Below are 12652 nucleotides of genomic sequence, written 5' to 3'. Positions count from 1 at the left end.
AATAGCTTTCTATCCCTTCATACTTTCCCAACAAACTTCCAGTAATAGAATATACCTCTCAAAGCCTATGAAACCCTACATCACCCATGCACACGTGCACCTTATTGTTAACGGTATCCTCAGGTACCTTTGCTCTGGGATGTCATTTGCTAAATACAATCTTAATAATGGATTCATCAATTGGGAGAGTTACGCATAATTTTCAGAATAACTACATACCCATTCGGTTAGAACTCTTGTAATTTGAATACTCAAAGTTTCAGTTAAGATGGTATTGGTCCTTAGATGACAGTGTACCCGATATAAAACCCACAAGTAAGAAACAATGGACATTTAACAGATGGTGATGACAGATGTCAGAAAAGCAAACGCCTTAGGTCTTACTCACCTCTGGAAATGTAATTTTGTCATTCCCTCCAGGAAGGCTCTCTGGGCCCCCGGGCTCCAGCAGCGGGCCTGGTGTTGACCCTAGACTCTCAGGGTACCTGTCCTGGCTGGGCTGTTTCTCCGCTAATCAGTGGGGAAACAAAAGGGGGTAGGTGTTGGTTTTTATTTAATCTCTGAGCGAGATCAAAGTCCTGCCTCAAAGTCCTCATTCCAGCATGCGAAGTATACAGTAGGCCCTCAATTAATGTTTGTTGTATGAGTCTAGCTTCTCTAGCTCCTCCAGGAAGAGGAGAACTTTTAATAAGAGGCATTTTTTCAGGGGCTACTCAGCAAATGTCAAGTGTTTTAAACTGTTGCCTAGAAAAATCTGACACTGGAAACTTTAACCTTTAGAAGCCAGATTAGCATTTACTTGAAGGCTATGCTTTGCAATGAATAACAGACTACATTTAAAGCCAGCTAACTTGTACTCCAGTAACACAGGTTTAATAAAAATGTAAAGTGGATAGTGAAATTATCAAAAACCAACTCCTAGCTTATTACCCGGTAGCAAAGAACATCTTCTCTAGTTAATCTTCTATTTCCCAGTGATCTATGACCACTTAATCGTCCCTAGAATCCAGTCTAATCAATTACAGCATTCACTCTCACCAATTCCAGGCAGGAATAGCCTTTATCTGCCCAAATCCTCCTGTTTCCTCGTGGATTCAGATTTCATTGCATCACCAGATGAAAGCTGATTTTTAAACTGACATGTCCTTCCAGTGATTTGCCCTGTTTGGAAAAAAATGGAAAAATAGGGGCTTTGAAATCAGCAACAGTGCAATTGAACTTTTTTTTTTTTTTTTTTTTTTTTTGAGTAAAGGTAGATTTATTCAGAGAGATACATTGAAAGGCAAGAGAAAGGCCACAAGGTGTGGGGGTTGGGTGCTCAGATTAAAAGTAAGTGCACATTCCATAGACAGAATGCAGGCCGTCTCCAAAGAGGGAGAGAAAGAAGGGCTTTTTCTTTCTTTCTTTGGGGGGGGGGTAGGTAATTAGGTTTATGTATTTTTACAGGAGGTACTGGGAATTGAACCCAGGACTTCATGCATGCCAAGCATGTGCTCTGCCACTTGAGCTATACCCTCTCTACTCACAGCAATTGAACTTAATCTGCATCCACTAAGGCTTTCTCTATGCTGACCACTTTGCTAAATGCATCTATAAATAGTTTATGATTCTTAGTCTAGTTTTCCATGAGCACATATACTCATAATTATTTTATATTTTATACATATTTGCATTTCTTCAACAAATATTTCTTGAGCATATACTATATACCAGGCACTTTTCTACTACTGTGATACACAGATATTTCTGCTAGTAAAATATTTCCTAACTTTTATGCTGAAATTAAATATATCAGTGTTTCACGATGTTTTGTAAAACTGTGAATCCACATGTTCTGCACCTAAACACAACCACTGCCCTCCCAAGCTACAGCCCACTGAATTATTTGTGCCCATTGGTTAGTCTTCTATGTGTTAAGAAAGATAAATCTGGAAGAATCATGTTTCATTCCTCCCTAATGACAGTTTTGATACCACTGATTGATGTATTTTTTTGTCCAACCTGAAAGATACATTATTCTGGATTCTTCTCCTACCCGCTTGCATACTCTTCATGGAACTCTTGATTTCCTATCAAAAACATACTCCCCCTTAGCGTCCCTGTCTCAGTCAATGGCATGGCTGTCAACACAGTGCCTCAGTTCAAAAATTTAAGAGTTATCCTTGATTTCTCTCATCTCCTCCTCAATATGGAATCTAATATCTTGATAAATCTTGGCTTTACTTTCAAATGTACCACAAACCCATTAACTTACCTCCATCTCTTCTGCTCTCACCCTGGTCCACAACCATCTCTCACCTTTGCTACCAGTTTTTGCATTTCTACTCTTGCAGTTTTGCAATGTATTCTCTGCACAGCAGCCAGAGTGATGCTGTAAATGTAGACAGACCCTGTAACCCCACTGCTGGAAACTCTCCTATGGCTTTTTCCACGTGGAGTAAAACTCAGACCCTTCTCTGGGATCTTCAGGAGCTTCATGATGTGGCCCCTACCTCTGCCTCTAACTTCACGTTCTCCTGCCCTCCACTCTGCTCACTGAGCTGCAGCCACCCCGGCTTCTTGCAGAAATACGGAAAAGGCCAAGTCTGTTCCTTCTTAAAGGGCTTTGCGTTTCTGTTCCCTGGACCAGAAACATTCCTCCCCAGTACTCTGTAGACTCGGCTCCCTCTTATTCTTCAGATCCTCAAACAAATTTCCCGTCCTCAGAGAGGCCCTCCTGGCCATTCAGTCTAAATGAGTCACACCCCCGCCTTCCTACGCCAGTCAATCTCCCTCATTACTGCCCTCCATCATCTTATTTTATGCATGTGTTTATGGTCTGCTTCTACCCACTTGACCATAATCTCCATGAAAGCAGGGATCCTCTCTCTCTTACTTGTCTGAAGGCCTGGATCAGGCACTTGTTCACCTAAGTGGGTGCCTGGCACAGAGTTGGCCAAAAGTATTTGTTGGATGAATGAGTGAATGAATACATGAATGAAAGGAAAAATGGCCAACACTGTCAGAGTCTAAATGTGTTGACCCTTGACACTGCACCTAACTTTTCTGACACTCAGAGCTTTGGAACTCCGTAAATGGTCCTGTGATGTAGGTACTTGAGTTGAGGATGGCTGGATGGATTTATTTGCCTGTTTGTTTGATTATCTTGCATCAGTGTGAGAAAGGCTGTGGCTCACTTGATTTTGGCTGAGAGGGCGTGGCCTCTGATCTCACCACACAAACAGCCATACTCTTACCTAGCAGATACCGCTCTAACAGAAAATAAACTGATTCTTTTGTTTCATTTCCTAGCATAATTCATGGCCTGTTTTCTGAAACTATTTTCTGGCTTTAGAGAAAAACAGATTCACAAAGACCACTTTAAACAGAGACCAATTTTTGTTTAAACAAACTTTTGATATGAATAGACAGTGATCATTTTTATTCTTACAAATTCATACCATTTGATCAAAGGAAAAACATAATGCCTTAGTGACATGCAGGAAATACAAAATACATGCTGACGTTTGAACTGCACACATTTGGTATGGCACGAAAAGAAAGTTTATTCAAAGATAAGGCTTTATATCTCTGTGTAATTCACTGATAAGAAATAATAACTGTAGAATTTCTTTCCTAATTAATTCAGAGGTAATACAGAATTAAATCAATTCTTATTGAAAATAAAGTGAATTATTTTAATAAATATTAAAGTTTAGCTCCTGGATCAGACAGAAGAAAAACTTCAAGTCATATAGGAAAATAAAAAGCTCTTCTGGGATAAAAGTAAGGAAACCTGGGAAGATTTCCACTGAGACAAAAGACAAAATTTTTAAAGTTTAAAAAAAAATTGTAAGACACATATATTATTTTATTCTTAAGGAAAAATGCTTTCTTGTTTTATGATGATATTCAGAACCTCTCCCTAAATCTACATGGAATTAAAAACTCTACTGAATGCAGAACAGAGTATGGCAACTTTGAGAGATCTGGGGGTTATGAATAAAGACTCTAGATTTACCTTGAATGCCAATGAATGTCAAATTCGTAAAACTTACTAATAATAGCCCTAACATTTGTGTAATACTTTATAGTTTATGGACACTTTCAAATACATTATCTCATTTGGTTTTCAAAATAACCCTTGGGAAAATCAGAATACATTTAGTGGTATTTAACTGCTAGGGAGAGGTTAGGGCAGACCCAAAGTCACTTAATACTGCACTGAAATAACAAAAATCCACCCTGCAGCTTAACATCACTTTACTTGGGGACAAAGCCTCTCATTCCACAAGAGAACCTAGGTTTAACCTGCAAATGCCTTGGAGACTTAACACAGCAATTTACACTACCACTAAGATGCATATGAGTGATTACAGAGCCTTTTCTGGGGGAAGAATTCGGAAAAAGGCGAAAGAGAGGGTCTGGGAGAATACAGCTCCTAAAAATGTGCAAGTCTTTCAGTGAGGAGGTTGCTGGAAGGAAGTGGGAGCCCTTAAAGAGAAACCCAGCCTTATCCACAGGTCGTCTGAGGTCTCCCCGCCCTCGCTTTAAGCTGTGCCCGTGAACACCATGCGTGGAAGGATAGTCATGTTCTTGAAGAGTTCAATCTGTGCTGATTTTTAAAAATAATGAATCAAGGCAGAGTTTAAATTTGTTAAATGATATTTTGACTAAGACGTGAGGAGTGAGTAGGAGTTAGCCAGGCAAGGAGGAAGTGGAAGCAGCAATATTCCAGGCAGAGAAAGCAGCATGAGTGAAAGTCAGAGGCAAGAGGCGATGGAGTCCGTTTACCACTATGTGATGGGATAATTCACTGAGGTGTTAATCTGCGTTTTGTTTGCACAGCTAGCAGTGGATCAGAAGCACAAGAACTACCTTTTCTCTTCAAACCTCTCAGTCCCCATTAGGTTTTCGGTTGAATGAGGACCTAGACCTTGTCTTGCAGAGTTAAGAAAATTTTGTTTTGTGAAAGAAGATAGTCCAAGAAAGGGGATGGGCTTTGAGGCTCTGAGATCAGGAACCAGACATGACAAAACTGAAAGAGGCTCCTCCAAAGGCTGAGGATTAGGGGTCCTGAAAGTAGCAGACCTGCACTCCGCCTCTTCACTGTATCCCCGATTTGGTGTTAGGAGCCTGAAGAGTGGCTGGATCCAATCACCGAAGCTCCCAGACTCTGCAAGGATCTCAGTGCTCCTGATACCAATGACACCTCTTTACAAAGAAAACTCAGGCTTGGGCAATCAGCAGTGACCTACTGGGGCCACAGACAAGGTCTCCTGAATCTGAGGTGGGGGTGGGGTTGGCAGAAGGATATGTGTCCTAGTTTTCTCAGAAGTATATAATCGCCATAAATACTCTTTTAGGTTATGGCAGTTGCTCATCTCAGATGCAGAGACCTCAAGACTCTGAGGTCTGATCCAGGTCCTTGGAATCTGACTGGTTCATACTTACCCTTGCCCTCAGAATTTGTAGGATTTCTGGGGGTCTCAGGACCATCATTTCCTGCACATTCATACATTTAGAATTAGAAGGACTCATTCTCGCAATGATTTTACTGAGTTCTATATTTTACAATTGTCACAGTCACAAAGAATAGAAACCAATATAAAGGGAGGCCATGTAAAGGTAGAACATTTACCACATAAAGTTAAAAATAAGAGGTAACACTCATACCCCTGGCACAAGATCTTTTCCAAGTACTGTTTTAAGTGATTGAGCTAGATTAAGTTGCATGATACTAACAACCCTGTAGATAGATATTATTTTTTATCCCAAGTGTGACTATTGCCAAGAGAAGGATGAAGAAACGTGAACACTGAATAGGTAGCATTTTCCATCGGGAGAGAAGACGACATTAAGCACCAATGAAGTAAAGCTAAAGGTAATTCCTGGATCAAAGTCAAATGCTATCATAAGAGAAAAAATAATCCATTACTTGTACTGTGAATGAAAAAATACTGCAAACCATATCAGTAAACAAAGAATGCTAAAGCCGTCAAGTCATCAGCAGCTGCCCCCACCCCCGCTGAAGACAAGCCTGCAGCCCAGCTTCTGCAGCCACTCACGATGAGTGCCCTCTGAGGGGACTCAGAATAATAAAGGACAATATACTGGCCCTAAATAGCTAGATGCTTGTTAAAGGAATGAATTCAATGAGCCCAAATGTTTGCTTCCTCCCATACACAGAAAAGTGCTAAATTCTCTAACTTGAGATGGTTTTCTTTAGATAATAAGTAATCTTTTATTGTTCCAACTACCTGGTCTTTGTTGTAAAGCTCCTATATATCCTAGCTCCTCCCCTACCTCTTTGGAGCAGTCCATCTGAGCCATCTGAGAGGCTGTCATCCCGGCTCGAGTCCTCCCTGCCAAATAAAACATAACTCTCAACTTTTGGGCTGTGCATTTACTTCAGTCGACAGTACCCAACTTAAAACTAGACACAGAACAACTTTTTGCCACGCAGAGAACGGATGAAGTGATTACGTGAACCTATTTTGCCTTCTCCTTTCTAAGAGTCAGTCACTTTTTGTATATAAAGCTTTTTGGCATTATCCCTTTTGAGTTTTCACTGAACAATGAAGGCATATTGTCTGGTGGTTTCCAGCATTATTATCCGGTAGCTGCACCATCCTGAATCCAGTCATCATTTCTAGGGCATCTCCCATTGATTATAATAAGCCAAAACACTAGGATTGGAAATTTTAGGTACTCTCGTTCAGTAGAATTACCATCTAGTTTATTTTACAGAAAAAAAAATCTATTATAAAGACTTGAGTAAATTAATCTGGCTCTACTGCCAGGAGATTCTAGTGTTATAGTATTTTCCCCCCAGAGCACTAAAGGGAGTGTGTTCATCTGCCATTCTTATTGGTCCTAATGTCTTATTGTCAAAGACATGGCTGACTCTAGGCAAAATTGCAAAGCAGCCAAAGTTCATCTTAAGAGTCCTGCCTTCTTTTCACGCATACCCTCCTCATCTTCTTGAGAAAGCATGGATTGCATTTAGTTCCAGGAATGCTCAGATATCCACTGAAGCTCAATGGACTCACGAAGGGTTTTGGACACCAAAAATTTGTCAGCAGGCTTGAACTGATCTTTCATTGTTAAATCCACTCGCAAATGCACATTCCTCATTTAACCGAACTGATCAGCAGCACTTTATACAGCTGATTACTCCTCTCCCTCAATATACTTTTTTCCCCACATGGCCTCCCACTTGGACATCCCACCTCCTGGGTTTTCTTTCTATTCCACAGATAGCTTCTTTTTGATCTCCCTTGTTCCTTCTTGTCTCTCTAGCCTCTTAATACTGGAAGGAGCCAGTACTCAGGCTTTGGTCATCTTCTCTTTCTCTCTATATTTGCTCTCTTGATGATCTCAGTGCTGGAAATATCATCTATATACCAATGACTGCCATTATGCCCCTTTGGTGGGCCTACCTCCTGAATGCTAGACTCATGTATCCAACTACCTACTTGAAAGCCTCTCTTGAATATTTAGTAGGCATCTCAAAGTGAAGCTGACCCAAACTGAGCTCTGTATCTTCTCCGGAAAAATCTGCTCTTCCTGGTCTTTCTGTCTCACCTGAAAGAAACTCCATCAGTCCAGTTAATCCAGGCAACATCTTTGGACACCTGGACTCCTTCTTCACCTCGTATCATACATCCACCTTTTTACATCTAACTTCAAACTACATTGAAAATTCAACCTCTCTTGACCACATCCAATTACCTCCAGTCCTACCATCCTGATTGAACCATTATCATCTTCTATTTGGATTATTGCAATAACTTTGTAACTACTTTCCTTGTCTCTACTCTTATAAATTGTCTTGGTTTAGTTGCCTCCAATAGCAGATCCTGAGAAAGAATTTGGGTGTAATTTAAGAGGTGATCCTAAGAAACATTGTAGGGTATGGTGCAGAGAGACGGGTAAGGCACAAACCCAATAAAAGATTTAGTGTTAATGACTAGGTCACCCTTGTGGACAACTGGTGTAATAGAGAATAACCTTTGTTTTGTTGGAAGTTTACAGGGACACCATGACCTGGCCCCCTTGGATGGCTGCCAGAAAAAATGCCTGCAGCAAGAAGTTTGCAACAATCACCCACAACCCTCCCTTGTTTTTTGTACAAAAGGAGCCTGTATTCTGACTAGAACAGGATGATTCTCCAAGACATTAGTCTGCCATCCTCTCAGTCTGCTGGCTTTCTGAATAAAGTCGCTATTCCTTGTCCCAACACCTCGTCTCCCAATTTATTGGCCTGTCGTGCAGTGAGCAGAACGAGTTTGGACTCAGCAACACTGGGGCTCAGTCCTGCCCGAGGACCAAGGTAGAATTTGCCTCATGGATGTTCTCCTTCAAGATGCCTACCTACCCTTCACACACACACACACACACACACACACACACACACACACACACACACACACACACGGCTGATTGTTTTTCTCAGCAGAGATCCAGCACTCCTTGTCTTCCATGGGACACCAGAGGACTGGTGCTTAGGTGGTCATGTCTATCCTGTCAGGGAACAGGTAGCCTGAACCACCTGGACATTAGCAAGTGGAGCCTAACCAGGACCTGAGCTTTTCTGTGTGTCTTTCTGTCGGGGGCTGGGTGTTCCTTTCTTTGGGCAATTGAAACCAGGCAGGACCCTGTGGGGCCCTCCTGGATACAAAAGCCTTTCTATGTGCCTTCTGTTTCTTATTTGCAGGAAAAGACTTCAATCTCCTAGACTTTCCTGAAGACCAAAGGGCAGATTCAAACAGTTGCTAATCAGGGAAGTCAGGGAATGTAGAAACAAAGGGAGCAGTCAAGAAACAATAACACAACCTTGAGGCAAGGTTCTGGTTCCTCCTTAAGGAATATACATAACAGTATCTTTGGATTCTATTTTGGGAACTAAAGCTCCCACCCAAGTGGAGAATAATAACTTCAGGCTGAGCACAAGATTCCTGGAACATGGCCTGGTTACCTCACCACCAACCAATCAGAAGAAAGTCACACACCCTGCAGCCCTCACCCCAAAATTTGCCTGTTAAAAACTTCTCCCCAGAAACCGTTAGTTTGGATTTTTTTTGAGCATGAGCCACAGATTCTCCTTGCTTGGCCCTGCAATAATCCTTTCTCTGATCCAGACTCAGACGTTTTGGTTTATTTGGCCTCAGTGTGCGTCAGTCACACAAAGCTGCATTTAGTGATGAAATCTCCCTGTGGGGAGCTGGACTGGAACGGGGTGGGGTGGGGGGCCGAATCACAACAAGTGACTGTAGTGCCCCTCTTCTGAACTGGGACTTCCCTATGCAAACTCCTTTTGTGCTTTACCTGTCACCTGAAAGAAGCCAAGTCTCTCCCATTCCTCTGAGACAGGAAGGGGGCAGGGCACAGCCATTCAAGGAAGGCCACAGCAATTAACAGCAAAATGGTGAAAGAGTCAACCCCCAGCAGGCCGTGAGGCGCAGGACAGTGGGAGATTTGACTTCTAGAAACCCTTGAGCTTCATCATACGCTCATTGTAACATACTAACATGGTGAATGACGTGCCCACAGGCACCATGGCCGTCCCAAGGCTAGCCACAAAACGTCAAAGAGTGGGAAATGGCCAGCTTCCTGGGAATCCCAGCTGCTTCCCCAGGCTGCTTAGACTGGTCCTTCCACTTATTAGCATATGAAGCCACCAAGCCCATAAAAACCAGCAACACGGCGCCTCGCGGCCGCCGCTCTCTCCCTCTTCGGAGACGGCCCACATTCTGTCTATGGAATGTGTACCTACTTTTAATCTGAGCCCCCAACCCCCACAACTCGTGGCCTTTCTCTTGCCTTTCAATGTATCTCTGAATAAATCTACCTCGACTCACCTGTGGCTCGCTCTTGAATTCTTTCCTGTGCGAAGCCAAGGACCCACACTTGGCAGGGCATGTCCCAGGGGCTCAACTGAGACCTGGGATACAGCCCTCCTTATGCCCTACATCTGTTTTCCTGCATCACCTCCTCCTTCTAAATTGTCTTCACCACCTTTGACAAATTTCTTCTGACCTTGCTTCTGTCTCTCTGAGATTCTTCAGAAAAAAAAAATCTTACTGTAAATTGTTCCTATAACTTCCCACAGCAACTGGGATTATCTTTGTGACTTTGTCCCAGAGCATTAAAAAAATTTTTTTAAACTTTTTTTGGGCGGGAAGGTAACTAGGTTTATTTATTCATTTTTAGAGGAGTTACTGGGGATTGAACCCAGGACTTCATGCATGCTAAGCAGGCCCTCTACCACTTGAGCTATACCCTCCCCCTTGTTCCAGAGCATCTTGTTTGAATCCATATTGGCACAGTCTGTCCAGTTCTGGTACAGGGGCTAAGGCCTTGTCTTTTTGTAATTGTGTGGCCAGAATCAACAAGCCAGCCCTGGCAAATCCTCTCTTTCTGGATATCCATATTCCTAGATGCCAGTTTTAAGGTCACAAGAGACATTTGAGGCCTTGATACCTTGAGTAATTCTGAATGCCAGGCCTTGAAATTTTAAATTTTCCTCCCCAAATCCTCCCCTCCAGTTCCTGGCACTGAGTACCTTGAAAATGCATACATTTTCTAGTGACAACGTAGCTGTCACTTGATAGTCACCTGCTCTGTAGTCCTATTTCGGCTGCTGAAGGATGGAAAAGGCCCTGAATTAGCCCATTTCTCACAGCCTCAGACTTCTGATCATTCTCCAGGAACACTCCCACTTTCTAGAAAACTTCCATGGAGGCTGTGTTAACCGGTAATTTCTAACCTGCTACTTTACGAGCTTGTTCCTCACACTTCACCGCAACCCATTCACCTAATGCTGCTTTTATCTGATTCCCAGTGGGACCCATGTAATCTTGATCCTTCTCATTTCTCCAAAGACTAGATTGCCAATCTCATTAGAGTTTCCACATTCTCTTGCAGAATTTGGAAGGGTGTTCCAAGAACTGACAATCTCCTTGAACTCTACTTTGAAGAGCTTAGAGTTTTGCTGGGGAGGGGACACTCCTGGCCCAGTTCCATGACAATATCAGGACTCCTGGAATAGTCAGAGAAGGAAAAAAGTCTGGAGCAGATGCAGAAGCACTTGGTGCCAGCCTTAGCTCCATCACTAATTAAATGGTGTAACTAAAACCAAGTCACTTAACCTTTTGGTGCCTCGTTTCCCTCATACATCAAATGAGAAATAATAACTAGATTTGTTGGGAGACAAAATTCAATAATAAGAAGGTGCTTTGAAAAATATGAAACTATACCAGTGTGAGGCAATTCTGTTATTATTAGCCTAAGTTGCTTTGGTCTTCCAATTTCAGTTGAAATTAAGCAATTGAACACAAAATACCAATTTCGTAAGGAGAATATAGCAGAATGAGCAGTAGTAAAAAGATCTATTTAATCTAGACTTTACATTTTTATTACGTGAAATCATTTAAAAAGAAATGGTATTTTTACTCATAACTTTGGTTTAAGAAAGGGAAAATATTGGAGCAATTGCAAAGAATTGGGCCATAAATTTTATTAGATTTCAACATCATTTAAATATGCTTCAAGTAAAGGTTATATGTTTGTTTCATGTTACCAAAATGGTAAAGTCAAATGATAACACCGTACAGAGAAAATTAGAATGACTCTGTCTTATGTGTTAAAGAAAGAGGGGTACTTTCTTAAAAAATATTAGTACTGGAACACTATCTATGCTCCCAACACAATTAATTAACCCCTGATGGTATTCCGATACCTTCTCAGTGTCTGTTGTTTCTTTGAGCTTGGAATATCTCTTGGACTTTCTCTTATCTCTTCAAGTCCTCTCCTCTTGTGCATTTGTTTTTCAGTCTGTTTGTCTGTCACTATGATCCTATCCGTTTCTATCACTAAAGACTTTCTGATCCACTGATGGCACCCTTGTCCTCTAACACCATGATGGAAATACACTTTTGAAGATATATTTTCTGTTACACAAAAGAATCCTGGACAGAAGGTAGGTAGATGCTATGACTGGTCTTAATTTTTATAGTAATGGTTTCTGGTTATTACTTATAAATATGAAAATGCAACTTAGTCAAAAGTAAAAATCATATAACCCCTGAGATAACCAATATTAATATCTTGATATTTATCTTTTTAGGTATTCTATTGATATTTATTGAAAGAAAGATGGGATCACTGAAAATCTGTTTACCTTTATGTTTAATGAGTGCCTGATAAGCAGCAAGCACAGAAATGGATGAAGGAGATTGAGAGATGTGATGGGGATACAGAGGGCAAAAAAAAGTTCTCTGCCTTCAAGTAGTTTCCAGTTTATAAAAACAGACTTACCACATGATCCAACAATCTGACTCCTGGGCATGTATCTGGAGGGAACTCTAATTTGAAAAGACACCTGCACCCCAATGTTCACAGCAGCACTATTTACAATAGCCAAGACATGGAAACAACCTAAATGTCCATTGACAGATGACTGAATAAAGAAGTTGTGGTATATTTATAGAATGGAATACTACTCAGCCATAAAAATGATAACATAATGCCATTTGCAGCAACATGGATGGACCTGGAGATCATCATTCTAAGTTAAGTAAGACAGAAAGAGAAAGAAAAATACCATATCGTATCATTTATATGTGGAATCTTAAAAAAAAAAAAGACAAACGAACTTATTTACAAAACA

The sequence above is a fragment of the Camelus ferus genome, chromosome 5 (genome assembly GCF_009834535.1).
Source record: "Camelus ferus isolate YT-003-E chromosome 5, BCGSAC_Cfer_1.0, whole genome shotgun sequence".
NCBI classification, from domain to species: Eukaryota; Metazoa; Chordata; class Mammalia; order Artiodactyla; family Camelidae; genus Camelus; species Camelus ferus.
This window is presented reverse-complemented; position numbering follows the sequence as displayed.